Below are 16,387 nucleotides of genomic sequence, written 5' to 3' on the forward strand. Positions count from 1 at the left end.
GATGATGAGGAACCAAATAAAGATGTAGTCTGCTTTGAATGCAAGAAAAAGGGACACATTAGACTAACTTGTCCTCTTCAAGAAGAAGAAAGGAAAAGCTGAAAAATTTCGAAAAGCTCTCAAAGCTGAAACCTGGAGTGATACTCGAGTGTGAAGAAAGTGATAATGAATATGCCAATCTATGTCCGATGGCACACGGACTCGGACTCTAGATCGGACTCGGGATCGGACTCGGGCGTGAATTTGATGCAAGTAATTTTAAAATTCTGTCAAAGTTTCTAAATATATTGATGAACTATGCTTTAGTCTTAAGACTTCTCTCAAAAAATTTCCAAACTGAAAAAAGAAAACTCAGCTCTAAAACAAAAAGAAAATGTTTTAGAAGAAAGAGTTAAAAGTCTAGGCGAAAACTGTTTCCAATCTTAAAGAAAATGAAGAAAATCTTTTAAAAGAAAATGCTTTTTAAAAACAGACTTATCTAATATATCAAAGAAATTTTCTATGGGATCTGAAAACTTGAGAAAATTCTTTCAGCGCAAAGACCTTACTTCAATAAGTATGGTCTAGGTATGACGAAGAAACAATTCCCTTGATTGATTTTCCTAAAGTAAAAGAAAGAATCAAGAAAAGGTTTTCGAGTGAAGTTTACAAAATCACTTCAAAAGAGTTTTTGTTAAACCCATAGGAAGAAATGCTCTCAAATGTTCAAAGTGCAACAGTCCGGATCACTTTGAAAAAGAGTGTTCTATGGTATGGAAACCTGTTAAGAAAGTATGGGCTAATCTTGTTTATCTTACTAACACTAAAGGACCCAAGAAAGTTTGGGTACCAAAGAAAGCTTGAGACTTTATTTTAAATGCAGTCTCACGTCAAGAAACGAGTAAAGTGGTATCTTGACAGGCGGATGCTCAAGACACATGACAGAGACTCAAATTGTTTTATAAAGATTGCTCAAGTAAATGGTGGAAAAGTTTCATTTGGAGGAAACAGCAAAGGAAGTATTGTGGGATTTGGAACCGTGAAAATTGGTACTCTCACAATAAGTAATGTCTCCTTAGTAGAAGGACTCAATTACAATCTTCTCAAAGATTAGTCAATTGTGTGATACTTGGTTTCAAGATCTTCTTTCAAGAAGGAACATGTTCTGAGCCGCAAAGATTCTACTCGAGTCTTTCATGGGTCGAAGACATGGAAATATCTATCTTCTGGATGTGAAACCAAATGAATCGCAGTGTCTTATCTCAATTCAAGACGAAGCATGCTTATGGCACAAAAAGCTTGGTCATGTCAACATGAAGCAATTAGCCAAAATCTCATCAAAGCAGCTTGTTCGAGGTCTACCAAAATTACCATACCAAAAGACCGATTCATGCACTCCATGTATTCGGGAAAGCAGGTAAGAAATTCTTTTAAGCCAATAAATCATGTCTCTACTAATCATGTACTTCGCTTGCTGCATATGGATCTCTTCGGACCAAACCGAACTCGAGTATTGGGGGTAAGAAGTATTGCCTAGTAATTGTTGATGATTACTCTCGTTTTACTTGGGTATATTTCCTTTCAAGTAAGTCCGAAACCTTTTCATATTTTGGAAAATTTGCTAAAAAGGTTCAAAATGAAAAAGGTTGTGTTATCTCTAGTATAAGAACAGATCATGGAGGTGAATTTGAAAATCAAGATTTTACAAAATTCTATGATGAATCTGGCTGTAAGCATATGTTTTCCTCTCCGTATACTCCTCAGCAAAATGAAGTTGTGGAAAGAAATAACAGATCTCTTCAAGAAATGGCTAGAACTCTTTTAATTGAAAGTAAAATTTCTTCTCGATTTTGGGCGGAAAATGTTTCAACAGCTTGCTATATCATCAATAGAGTCTTCTTAAGATCTATTCTTCGAAAAACCCCTTATGAGTTATTCAAAGAAAAGAAGCCTATTGTTTCATACTTTCATGTATTTGGTTGTAAATGTTTTATATTGAAAAATGCAAAAGATCGAGTTGGTAAGTTTGAAGAAAGATCGATGAAGGTATCTTCCTTGGATATTTTACATCAAGCAAAGCTTACGAGTCTATAACAAGAAGAGCCAGGGTCGTAGAGGAGTCAATGAATGTCAAATTTCAAGACTCAACGCAAGATGAATCAAGTCGACTCATCAAGAAGAATCTGAACCTACCTGCACCCTCCAAAGTCTACATCTCAAGAAGCATCTCAGACTCTGGAAAATCAGCATCAGGTTGTTAGTGAAGATCCAAATAAAGAAAGAGATCATCTACCAGACAAATCAACGAGTAACTGGAAGCATAAGTCCAGTCATCCCAAAGATCTTATAATTGGCGAAATTAATGAAGGAATTCGCACAAGATCCAAAAGGCGAGAAGAGTCTAGTCTTTGTGGCACTCGTTTTCGAAATTGAACCAAAGAGCATGGAAGAAGCTTTATCGATGAAAGATGGATTGAAGCTATGCAAGAAGAGCTCGAACAGCCAGCATAAATGATGTTTGGGAATTGACATCCCAACCAAAAGGTAAAATCTGTTATTGGAGCTAAATGGGTGTTCGAAACAAAATGAACGAGAAAGGAAAAGTCGTACGAAATAAAGCAAGACTCGTGGCCAAGGGATATACGCAAGAAGAGGGAATAGACTATGATGAGACTTACGCTCCAAAGGCAAGGTTAGAAGCTATTCGACTATTACTTGCTTATGCTTGTTATAAGAATTTCAGGTTATTCCAAATGGACGTCAAAAGCGCCTTCCTAAATGGATTTATCCATGAGGAAGTTTATGTGAACAACCACCATGGTTTGAAGACCCAAAGAAGCCAGACTCAGTCTTTAGACTAAAAAAGGCTTTGTATGGTTTAAAGCAAGCACCTCGGGCTTGGTACGACAGATTAAGTAAGTTCCTAATACAAAATGGTTTTGTCAAAGGTAAAGTGGATACGACTTTATTTATCAAGAAGGAAAACAAAAGTTTCTTACTTGTTCAAATATATGTGGATGATATTATTTTTGGATCCTCTAATGAAAGTTTGTGCAAGAAATTTTCAAAGTCTATGATGAGTTTGAAATGAGTATGATGGGAGAGTTAACATTCTTTCTTGGTCTTCAAATAAAACAATTGAAGAAAGGAACTTTTATTTATCAAGAAAAATATGTTAATGATCTTGTCAAAAGGTTTGACTTTGAGAATTGCAAAAAGACCGACATACCGATGTCAAGTTCTTTAAAGATAGACAAAGATGAAGAAGGGAAGAAAGTTGATCAAAAGCTGTACAGAGCATTATTGGATCACTTCTTTATCTTACCGCCTCTAGACTCGATATTTTGTTGAGTGTTTGCATATGTGCTAGGTTTCAATCGATCCTAGAGAATCCCATCTCGGTGCTGCCAAACGCATCATAAAATACGTTGCTTCATCATCAAGCATCGAGACTTTGGTATCCTAAGAAGGGAGACTTTAAACTTCTGGGATATTCAGACGCAGATCTAGCCGGTTGCAGAGTTGATAGAAAGAGCACTTCAGGAACTTGCCAGTTGCTTGGAAGGAGAACAGTGTCTTGGTTTTCAAGGAAACAAAGTACCGTGTCTCTTTCAACAAATGTAAACAGTATGTAGCTCTTGGAAGCTGCTGTTCGCAAATTCTATGGATAAAACAACAGCTAAGAGATTTTGAAATCGAAGACTCATGCACAGAGATTTATTGCGACAACACCAACGCTATCAACCTCACCAAAATCCAATTCTCCACTCAAGAGCGAAGCATATAGAAATTCGACATCACTTTATTAGAGATCATGTTCAAAATGGAGATGTTTCAATCCAATTTGTTGACTCAAAGAATCAGCTGGCGATATACTCACGAAGCCTTTGGAGAAAATCAATTTGAGTCTATATGATCCAGACTCAACATTTTGAGGTATGAGGATATCAAAGTCTAAAGACTTTCGGACTCGGGATTACAAGACTTTATCTACGATCTTGCCTCGACCTTCGACTCGTAAGTCTTTCTCTCTCAATCTTATCTTAAAAAGGTACGATCATCGATTTGTTTAAATTGTTGCTATATTTAATTGACGAAAATATTGCATCGATTCATTTTCAAAAGGGAAGTTATTTTTGAAATAGCTATTTTTGTGGATAAAGACAGTTATTTTGAAAATGCATATTTTTATTTCCTTTGTGACGGTTCGTTTACTCTTCTTTTAACCGAACGAACACTGCGATTTCTCTTCACTTTTCTAATCTCTTCTCTCTCAAAAACCCTAGAAAGCATCGATCTTCCATTCCCATTTGTCTTCTTCGCTAAATCTTCAAAAAGTTATCATCTTTTCTAAGGAAAGTCAAGCAAGGAAACTTCCAAACACTTTGTTAAAGATGTCTTCTTCACGAAAGTCGTCAAGAATCGCAAAGGGGGACCACAGAGAATGAGTGAGGGGCCTACGCACTTCGATCTTACTGAAGATGAAGTTTCTCCAGATCAGCAACCGAGCCCATAACATTCTCAGCAGCGTCATTCTCCACCATCTAGTCCTCAAGGCGTTGTTAATCAGCATCAGGAAGAAATCATCGAAGATGCAGACCCCGTAAGAGTTCAAAAGCCCGCTTTTGTTTACAAGCTATATCGTGCTTTAAAAGGAATTCGTACTCCTTTGAACTATGTTGATAGTTTTGTTAAAGAAAAAGGATATAGGAACGAGTATATTTTTCTCGAAAAATGGAAAGTTTGGGAATCGCTCGTAAAGGGGTGGCCGAGGAAACCCTTGCGAATATCCCAAGTGATCCTCGTGATCGGGGCCAAATCAGTAGATGGAAATGACGATGACAATCTGTTCAGTCTATTTCAACCGAAAATGGGTATTGCGGCTGAAATTCAAGGAAAATGGGAGATTTGTTCGATCAAAGGAACAAAAAGATCTGTACTCGAAATTACCGAGCGTGGGGTAATAAACCCTAGGAGTGTGGACTTTGATTTTCTGGATGTTTGTGAAAGTGAACTTGAGGGAAAGTTCAGTATTCTACAACTTGAAAAGTTCTCGCTCGACTCAACCGAGGCTTATCTTTGAATTGATCGCATAATTCTATTCGAATCTTAGCTTTTTAGATGCGAATAGATTTTCCTTCAGTGTTAAAGAACAAGATTATGTAGTGGATATGAATATGCTGGCAGACGTGTTAGAAGTTGAGAGAGGCAGATATCAACCAATCAAAGTTTCCATTGCTCGGGCCACACTTGAACCGGTGAAGGACGGAGAACGGATGAGAAGATCACCTACTCAAGGATGAATGCATTCAACATCTTGCTTCACAAGACTGTGATTAATTGCCTTCGGCCGAAATCAACTTCCAAAACTGATGTTTCAAGCTCTGAGGAAAAGTTGATGTATGCCATCCTCAATGGAAGGAAGTTCTCTCTCCCTCATACTGTTATGTTTCACATGTATAGAGCAGTGACGAAGGACAGAGGTCAACTCCCTTACCCAAGCCTTGTTACGAAGTTGTTCAGACATCTGAATATTCAGCCTCCGCAAATCTTTTGTGTTCGACCATGCGATCATATGGTGGTAGGACTGAAAATGGTGACCAAAATGCGTCCGAAGGAACCGAGCAAGGAATTGGAGAAATTCAAGGAGAAGACTCGCCAAATCTTATCAAATCTCTTCGCTGCCAAGAGAAAAGGGAAGGAGCCCATGGTTGCTCCATCAAAGAAAAGAAGAGCTCTCCTCGTTGAGGATGAAGATGATGACGATGACATCACCATCTCCGCAATGGCTTTGAAGAACTTAAGTCGTCTGTTCCACGAAAGAATCGGAACAAAAGACGAAAGAAGCACAGGAGAAAGAAGCACGGGAGAAGGAAGAAGAAGAAGAAAGAGAAGAAGAGCAAGAAGCAGAGAAAGAAAGACCTGAAGAAGAAAGAAGAGAAGAAGGAGAACCTGAGGAAATCTCTTCTCCACTTGTAGGCATGGAAATAGGGGAGATCGGGAGAAAGGAGTGATGTCTTCACATCCGAGATGCAAGTGAAGGAGTCGCCGCTCGCCCGCACCTTAAGATGTTTATGCATCTCAATTTCCAGAGGAAGGTCATGAAGCTTCATCGCCAAACCTGCGAGATTATGCTGATCTACCATCGTCCGCTATACTCCGATCGAGCCGAAGCAAGTACTCGGACCGATAATGGAGCAGATTTTCGAGAATCATGGATATTCTCTTGGAGATGAAAGGTCGATTTATGCCTTGGGATGCGAAGTTCAAAGCTTGAAGAATGAAGGTCAAGCTTCTTCATGTTCATTAAATGAAAAGATGCAAGCCCTCTCTATTCGAATCAGGCCAATGCCAAGAGTGAGGAGGTTGTACAAATGAAGGAAGACTTTAAAAGGCCGGGAAGGCATTGTTCAATCTATGGAAGATTTCCAGCTTGTCCGTTCCCAAGCAATCTTGATTTCATCTCATCCTTTTAAATGATGACAAAAAGGGGAGAGATGCATGATTTGAAAACTTTCAATCTTTTTTAACTGTTTATTGGATTGTATTTAACTGTCTGTTTGTTTTTGACAGTTTGTTTTTGACAGACTTTGACTTTGTTTTGTGTCTGGATAAGAACTGCCTAGACTTGGACTTGACTTTACTGCTTCTATTAATCAATATTGATATCTTATGAATGGCTTAATCATATACTGGACTAACCTATTTTCGGTGGTTGCAGATTCTAGTGTTATTAGCCATTTAATTCTATAAGATATGCATATGTGTTTGAGAAATGTTTTGCAAGTCAAAGTTATCCAAATCTGCAGGAAGGTTTTGTCACCATCAAAAAGGGGGAGATTGTTGGAGAAATCCTCGTGAAGAGTTTTGAAGTTGACAAAATGTTTCCATCGCTAGTCCGAAGGTCTACGGACTACGTAGTTAAAGTCCGAAGACTTCCGGACAGCCGACTCAAGACTCAAAGTCTATCCTCATTGACAGTCTCTGATCCGTTGAAGAAAGGTTATCTCGAACTGGATGTTTTGTTCAGGATTTAACCTTATCATCTGGAGAAGATCTCGTGGCTGGAGAAGACGTATAAGAATCCTTTGATTGATCAAGTTTGATTCAATGACTGAAGATTCGATGATTGTCTAAATATTATTGGAAGGTTCTACTTATGGAAACCGAGATCCTGATTGTATGGGCGAACAGGATTGATAGGCTATCAACACGTTCCTTTAATAGCTCGAACGATCTTCCTAATTGATTCCGTCCAACGGGTAGATTGGAGGAATTCCTTTGGTAAGTGCCAACGGGTATGATGGCATAAAGGAGTATATAAGGAAGACGTCCTTAGTTGTTCGAGGCAGTGCATGATAGAAGAATTCCAAAGTCTGAAGCTCTTATTTGTTTAGATAAATCCTTTGAGCAAATACTTGTATACAAAAGAGAGTCTATATTTGTGAGAGACCTTGAGGAGGTGTGGTAGTACATCTACACTGTAGAATCAAGGCAAAGCTATGCTGTAACTACTCTTTTGATCATAGTGAAATCCAGCCGGTGGGCTGTCGGTGCGGAAGAGTGAACGTAGGCTTGGAAAAGCTGAACCACTATAAATCCTGTGTTCCAATTTCTCTCTTTCTACCTTGATCGTATTTCAATTTGTTAAGAATTGCTTTCTTATATCGACAAATTGTTTGTGCGCCTATTCACCCCCCCTCTAGGTGTTTATACTAGCAATATCAGCTACTTGTACCCTCTAAGTTAAAAGATCCACATGAGACCAGTTCATAATTGATGATGGCTGACGAATTAGAAGTTGATAGATTTTTTCTATGTGTTGATGAGCCTAAGTAGGCCCGTCCACCCATGATGGGCCTAAAAACCCGGCCCGCAAGATAAGGGCCCATGGAAGAAGGGTTGAAATATGAAATGGTACCTTTAGGGGTTATGTCTTTTAGAGGAACGTTTTACGTTGAAGAGATACGTCTTTTGGAGAAGAAAAGGAATGTATCTTTTGAGTGAACGTACGTTAGACACTTTCTCCCCCTCCCAAAAAGAACGTAAGAATAGTACCCCTAAAAATCAGAGTTTTCTCCTCTGGAAAGAACAGTACGCTCCCCGGTAGAATGAGATCAGAATTCTTCCTCAAATTTCAACATTGGTGTTTAATCTGTGAAAAATAAAGTACGCTTGATTCCATAGTGTATTTTTGATCGATGATACATGTGACTCCTAGGCTCGTCTTCCGCTTTCGTTTTAGGGGTTCGATTGAGTATTGGATCATTTTTAGGGAATTCGTTTTTTTCCCAACATTGATATCAGAGCCATTGTTCATGTTTCTCGATCCCTTTTCATGTTTATGAATTGCTTTTGATTAAATTTTCATGAAACACCGCCATTGGCCGATCAGGGATGGAAAAATCCCAACACCTGCATACTATTCACCCCTGTTTGTGATTTTCTGTAAATCAAAGTTCGTTTCTGACAGCGTAGGGTTGAAGCTCTCGTCAATATAAGAAAAACGAGTGGAGGATCGCCGCCAAACAACGCCAGACGTGCCTCACGCGCGGCAAGAATGACTGCACGCACCGATACGGTCCCCCTTGGGCGCATGCGAGGCACACACCATTCTGACCCTAGGCACGTGCAATGCACGCGCACGGTCGCTAGTGCGTGCACGTCATCGTGACATCATCCCCGCACGCACGTGGCACGTGCCAGATGACGTCATCCACGCACGCACGCGGCACGTGCTAGATGACGTCATCCGCGCAGCATGTGCCAGTTGGTCGGTTCGACCCGACCCGACCTGGTTGACTCCGACCCATTACCTTGACCAGTTGACCGTTGACCTATTGACTTAGGCCGTCAACTGTTGATTGGCATAGACCATCGTTGACAACCGTTGACCGGTGTTGACCACTGTTGACCACCAAAAGAAAAAGAAGGAAAATTTTGTATTTTCCAATTTGTTCGTTATGGATTATAAGTAATCCATTTTTTGTTCTGCACTTGTTGCAATAATCATAGAAAATTATGCATTTTCCATTTTGTTCATTGTGGATTATAAGTAATCCCTTTTTGTTCTACATTTGTTGCAGGAACTATGATGCGTTATGCATGCATATGGCTGCTTTTCCGAGAACAAATGAAGAAAAAGCTAGACTTATAGGGCTAATGACAGAGTTAGATAATTATCGATGGAATGACAGTGATGTAGTATCTCATGTGGTCAGAGTCAATCAAATGATACAAGAAATTATATAGAATGATTATCTTATGCCAGATTTTGAGAAGGTACCGGCCTTAATGAACACTCTTCCACCTTAATGGCAAGTAGTGTTAGATTGCCTATGGGAAGTCAACGTGGTCCCGGATTATAGGAGGCTTACAAGAACTTTTGTAAGAGGGTATTATAGGATCGAGTTAACTAAAACTTCAACCATTGGTTTGAGTGCCACATGACGCAGAGTGAATGTGCCTTGAGGTGGCATGAGAACTCTCCAAACGTTTTTCCGTGGTTAACCAATGTACTTTCAGAATTCTTAGAGAATTTTACTAAGCGATTAGAAGAGACTTTCTCTATTTATTTTTTAGATTAGTTTGAGATGTTTTAGGTGTAAATATCTCTTTCTATGTTGATATTTTCCTCTGAATATATTACTTAGTGTAGTGGACATGTTTAATTATTGAAAGTTCAATGTTATTTATTGTTGTAAATTAGTATGTTAATTTACAATTCATTATGGGAAGTTCATGAAAGTTTTAGTGACTTTGCTGAACTTATTTTGCATAAAAGATTATATTAATGATAATTTTTAGTTAGATTTTTGGATGATGATTGGAAATATAGTGGCATTTTGATTCTGATACATTTTTAGAAATTATTCATTAATATGATAAGTTTATGTAAAATGGATGCATAGATGATAGGCATTAATAATTCATGCATATGTGTCTGATATGTTCAGATTGATGGCTTCAGCAACTAAGAACATAATTGCCGATTTGAACAAAGAAGACAAATTGAACGGCGAAAATTGTGAAATATTGAATAAGAAAATTCAATATGTGCTTGAAAAATAAAAAAACACTAAAAGCTCTTAACCATGTTATGGAAGAACTTTAGGATGTTGTGCGCCACCTTGAGCTAGCAGGAGACTGCCTCAAAGCATTTGAGCGGGAAACAAATATTTGTTGTGTTGCTTCTAGCTTTGAAGGGGCTTTAAGCTCTAATCGCAATCGTATTGATTTGTTCAATATGTGAAAATGAAAGAGATCAAGTCCTTGCAAGAAACCAAAAGTTGACCAATATAGAAGAGGAAAACATTCTCATTGAATAGTATTTCAAATGTGAAGTGTTATAACTGTGACCAGAAGGGTCATTATGCTCGCTACTATTGTGAGCCAAAGAAGTAGTCACCCTCTATACTCTTAAGAACTTTGCTTATGTGTCAAGTTCTATATTTTTAACTTAATCAAATCCTTTGTTGACTGTAGATTCAGGAGCGACAGACCATGGAGCGAAGAATAGAGAATCCTTCATGGAATTTCGACGAGTACCATATGGAACTAAATGGATCTATGTAGGAAATAATTCCAGAGCCGAAGTAAAAGAGATTGGCACATGCCAATTGAACATCCGTGGTGGACGCACTTTATTTCTATATGATGTATTGTATGTTTCGGAGATTCGTCAGAATTTAGTATCTGTTTTAGTATTGGTTAAGCTTAGTTTTAATATGAACTTTTATAATAGTGGTGTGGATTTGTATTTGGATACAAACTACTATAATTGTGGTTATTTTCTATATGGTTTTATTGTATTAAATGTTGACTATGGTAATCTCAATGTTTGTTATTCCCTTTCCACGTCTCCTAATTCATATGATAATGATGTAAATGTGTGAAATGCTAGACTTAGTCATATTGGCCAACAACATATGAATAGACTAGCCAAAGAGGGCTTGTTAGGCAATATTGAAAAAATCGATTTGCCCATATGCGAGCATTGCCTAGTAGGGAAAACAACAAAAAAATCATTTGGAAGAGGCACAATAGCTGAATTTTCTTTGTATTTAATCCATTCTGACGTCTGTGGTCCAATGAATATGAGAGGAAGGCATGGGGCTATTTATTCATCACATTTATAAATGATTATACTCGATTCGAATATGTCTATTTGATTTCTCATAAATCTGAAGCATTGAGTTATTTCAAAAGGTTTATGAACTTGGTAGAAAATCAATTAGACAAGAAAATAAAAATATTAAGATCCGATCGAGGTCGTGAATATTTATCCGATGAGTTCAGAAATTTATGTGAAGAAAAAGGAATAGAAAGATAATTGTCTATTCCATATACTCCTCAACGAAATGGTGTTGCGGAGAGAATGAACAAAACCCTACTGGAAATGGTTAAATCAATGATGGCGCATGTTAACTTACCTATCATTTTTTGGAGTGATGCATTATTAACTGTTGCCTATATACTTAACCGAGTGCCTTCTAAATCAGTTACTTCCACTCCATATGAGTTATGGACAGGTAGAAAAACAGACTTAAGTTTTCTTAAACCATGGGATTGTGCTGCCTATACTCATGAGCCCTTTCACAAATTTGGGAAATTCGGTCCCAGAGGAAAGAAGAGTATTTTCATAAGATACTCTGAACATTCAAAAGGGTATGTGTTCATAGGTGAGTAGGAAAGTATAAGTATAACTGAATTCGAATCACGGGATATCACATTCTTAGCAAATGAATTTCCTAAGAATGGCAAAATAGGTGAGGATTACTCCTTATTTGAAACCTTGGATCAAGATAATGAACTTAGTGGAGTTCGTCTAAGTGGGAGTAACATGAGAAATGATTAATTTGATTCAACTCACTCTTAATTACAACCACACGATGGGATGATATCGTCATTATCTAATCCGAGTGGGAGCATAATAGAGAATGATATGCAAAGTGTACAATCTTCCGTACGGCAAACAAGTCGCAAAAGTATTCCCCGTTGACATTTTAACATTGAATGGGAAACTTTTATGGTTGCTTCACAAGATGAAGATGAGCCAAGAAATGTACATGAGACTCTAAATTGCCCTAATAAGGAAAAATGGATGCATGCAATGGAAGAGGAGATGGAGTCAATGAAGTCAAACCATGTTTGGGAACTAATTGCTCTTCCAAAAGGACGCAAAGCCATTGGGAACAAGATGGTTTTCAAAATAAAGCGTAAAGCCGATGCCTCAATAGAAAGACACAAAGTTCGTCTTGTGGCGAATTGGTATAATCAACAGGAATGAATTGATTATAAAGAAACATTTTCTCCTGTAGTGAGATTTACCTCGATTTATATTATTCTAGTAATAGTGACAAGTATGGATCTTGAGTTATATCAAATGGATGTAAAGACTATTTTTCTCAATGGAGAATTAGATGAAGATATATATATGGAACAACCTGCTGGTTTCATTATGGAAGGCCAAGAAGAAAAGGTATGTCGACTTTTGAGATCAATATACCAGTCGTCGAGACAATGGTATATACGTTTTCATAATACTATAATGGCATATGATTTTACAATGATTGATGATGATCATTGTGTATATATCAAAAGATCTAAAGATTAATTTGTGATCATATCATTATATATTGATGATATACTAATTGCCGGAAGCAATATGGAGTTTGTTAATACTGTCAAAAGTTGGTTATCTTCCAACTTTGAGATGAAAAATATGAGTGAAGCTGCGTACATTCTTGGAGTTAAAATTTCAAGAGATCGTTCAAAGAGGTCATTATCTCTTTCGCAAGAAATATACATAAATAAGGTTCTTGAACGATTTCGTATGCAAGATTGTAAATCCATAGATACTCCTATTGTAAAAGGTGAAAGATTGAGTCATAGACTGTGTCCAATGACTCCAAAAGAGAATGAATAAATGAAACGTGTTCCTTATGCTAGTGATGTGGGAAGCTTGATGTATGCTATGATATGTACAAGACCTGATATATGTTTTGCAGTTGGAATGATGAGTAGATACAAATCCAATCCAAGTCAAGCACATTGGAAAGCCGTTAAAAGAATACTGAGGTATCTGAAGGGAACGGCTGATTACAAGCTGAATTACTAAGGAAATGATCTGCGACTTGAAGGCAATTCAAATGTTAATTGGGGAAGAGATTTAGATGAAAGGAAATCTACCTCTGGATTTGCTTTCTTACTGAATAATGGCGTCATATCTTGGAGCAATAAAAAACAAATGTGTATAGCCTTGTCCACGATGGAAGCTGAGTTCGTGGCATTGTCAGCAGCATTATAAGAAAGTGTTTAGTTTAAGAGATTTTTAGATCATTTAGGTGTTATTGTATGCAGCAAATCCATTATTGGTTAACTATGATAGCCAAGCAGTTATAGCGTACACTAAAAATCCAAAATATGATGGCAAGACCAAACATATAGATACAAAGTATAATTTTGTCAAGGATATGGTTGCACTAAAAGATGTGAACGTACAGTACGTATCTACACATAGAATGGTAGCAGATCCTATGACAAAGCCAATACCTAGAAATATGTTTTGTGGTAATGTAAAATCTCTAGAACTGCGTAGAGACTGATGTACTAAATATTGTAATTTCTCTGAAATGTTCACATTTAATGAATTTGTGTTTTTTATTATTAATGCCTATGGATCTTTGTTTAACGTTTATGCATTTTAATACTTAGTGCATTATATAAAATTGAGAAAGTATGTCGGACAGATGAAAGATTAACCCACTTACACAAGTAATCGTCTTTTGTTTACTATGTGATCAATAGAAATGAGACGGTTTTAAGTTTATTATTTAGGTGATAATCGAGAGTTCAAGCTTAAAATACATATGTCACCTTAACTAAGTGTTAAGATGATACATAATATTTACTATGTTCAAAAGTAAAATAACCCACATATTTTACTTTATCTGTCTATGATGCCTGATATGAGTTCTGATGAACTCTGTAAATGAGTAGATATGTGAACTCAAGTTAGACATTAGATATGACTGAACTATCATCTGTACGGTATTGATGGTGTAGACATACACTACATGGGAAATGAGTTAATATCGTAATATGTATTTCATACTACGTATGCATGTGACGACCAATAAGAGTGGCAATAGTTTGATCTCAACTTTTATGCCATATGAGACTCTTGAGGAAAAGAGTTTCCAATTTAGTACCCTCATGACTCTTACTTATTCTCAAAATTTCTATTTAGTATCTGTTATCTTAGAATGTTGCCAATGATCATGAATTGATTTGATCTAATGGGACATTTCTAGAAAAGTAAGCTAAATTGAAATTGAGAGTTTGAAGGAAAGCGGAAAATCGAATTTGGAGAATCACATTTTAGTTTTGTGTTCACTGGTCGACCAATTATAATTTTTTTTTGATAATCATAATTGTGAATACAATATATCATTATATAAATAAATAAATAAATAAGATCAAGAGAGATATAAATGTGATCAATCGATCTAGGGTACTGCATACTAAATCTACTCAGAGTGTGATGCCCATTATGAGCTGCTATATATTTCTAATAGACGTATATCAACAAGCTCTCAAAGTATGCTGGTCACACGGATTATTCACCGGTATGAATATTGCAAAGAGGTAAAGAGGATCATGTTCGGCCCACCATGTGCGAGTGGGAGATGATGGATTTTTTTTCTATGTGTTGATGGGCCTGAGTAGGCCCGTCTACCCATATGAGCCTAAAAGCCCGGCCCGGAAGATAAGGGCCCATGGAAGAAAGGTTTACTTGAGGGGTTATGTCTTTTGGAGGAACGCTTTACGTTGAAGAGATGCATCTTTTGGAGAAGACGTTTTCAGGGAGAGAAAGGAAAGGAACTTACCTTTTGAGTGAATGTACGTTAGACACTTTCTCCCCCTCTCAAAAAGAACGTAAGAATAGTACCCCTAAAAATCAGAGTTTTCTCCCCTAGAAAGGACAGTACGCTCCTCGGTGGAACGGGATTAGAATTCTTCATCAAACTTCAACATGGGTGTTTAATCTGTAAAAGATAAGGTACGCTCGATTCCATAGTGGATCTTTGATCGGTGATACATGTGACTCTTAGGCTCGTCTTCCACGTTCGTTTTAGGGGTTCGATTGAATATCGGATCGTTTTTAGGGAATCCATTTTTTTCCCAACATAAGTGAAATTACTTGTATAAAGACCAAGAGCTTGAAATAACACAAGATATTTTTTCTAGTTGGCATTCTATCAAACAGTTGAATCATTCCGGAGTTCTTCTTGTGGAAATAAGTGGTTTTTTGAACAATTCAATTTGCCCTTTGAATCTCTCAATGGCTGTGCTCATAAGCACGTGGCCAGCAAGAAAAGTAAAGCTTCTTTGTTTGACCATGAATTCTTGAGGAAAAAAAATGGGTTTCCTGAGAAACAATGAATATGTTCAGAACTTTACCAAAATAAAATAAATAAAAAATGAATATGTTGAGAAAAATAAATGGCCAGAATCGTTTGTTTGACCAAACTATTTGAAAGTCAACAAAATTAAAAGACTTTTGGATTCTAGATCTGAGAGAGAAGAAGACAGTTTCTTATTGTCGTAACAGTGTGTGGTTGTGATGACAAGTCACATGATAAGATCATATCCTAATGTCCCTTTCTATCTCATAAAAGAAAGAAAGAAAAAAAATCACGTTCAAGAAATAATTTATTCCAGCTGCCTCTCTCTTTCATAAAAATAATAGATAGGTAACAAAAAGAATATTTAGTTAGTCAGGTTTCCGATAAAGCTGTTAAATGGCATTATTCTGCCATTAGCAATAAGATTCTCTCTTCATCTTTCTTAATTAAAGAGACAGACCCAATGGATGGACCTTCAACAGCGGCTCACATTTTGTTTGCATCGTTGGTGAACCCACTATGAGAACACCATTGACTCTTGACCTAAACAAATCTTTAATCTTTTGTGTCAGTCGACTCTTCTCGGTCAAACCCTTCTACACCCAGTTACAGATGACGGATACCAAACAGTCTGTTATTTCTATGTGTATGAGATATTAAAAAAGTGAATGGGAAAGTTGTCTACTTGCAGTTCTGCTACTAGTATTTACTAAAGAAGTAAGAACCGTACTAATGTACTTTCTCTTTAAAAAAATTTGTTGGCCAAATGTAATGTTTTTCAATGAAAATACTATGCTTTTTCTTAGATCAGTTCCATTGCTTGTTAAGAGAAGCTAGAGAATAACAATATTGCCAAAGTCAATTAAGTCGCCCAAAGTTCCTGTAAAACCTTGCGAGTGTGGTAGAGTTAAATCATATGCGAGGGTCCAAACTAGCCATCAATGGCCAAAAAGACTCATTTGGTTATGTTCTTTCTGTTGTGAAGCGCCTGCAATTGA

The sequence above is a fragment of the Eucalyptus grandis genome, chromosome 5, assembly GCF_016545825.1.
Source record: "Eucalyptus grandis isolate ANBG69807.140 chromosome 5, ASM1654582v1, whole genome shotgun sequence".
NCBI classification, from domain to species: domain Eukaryota; kingdom Viridiplantae; phylum Streptophyta; class Magnoliopsida; order Myrtales; family Myrtaceae; genus Eucalyptus; species Eucalyptus grandis.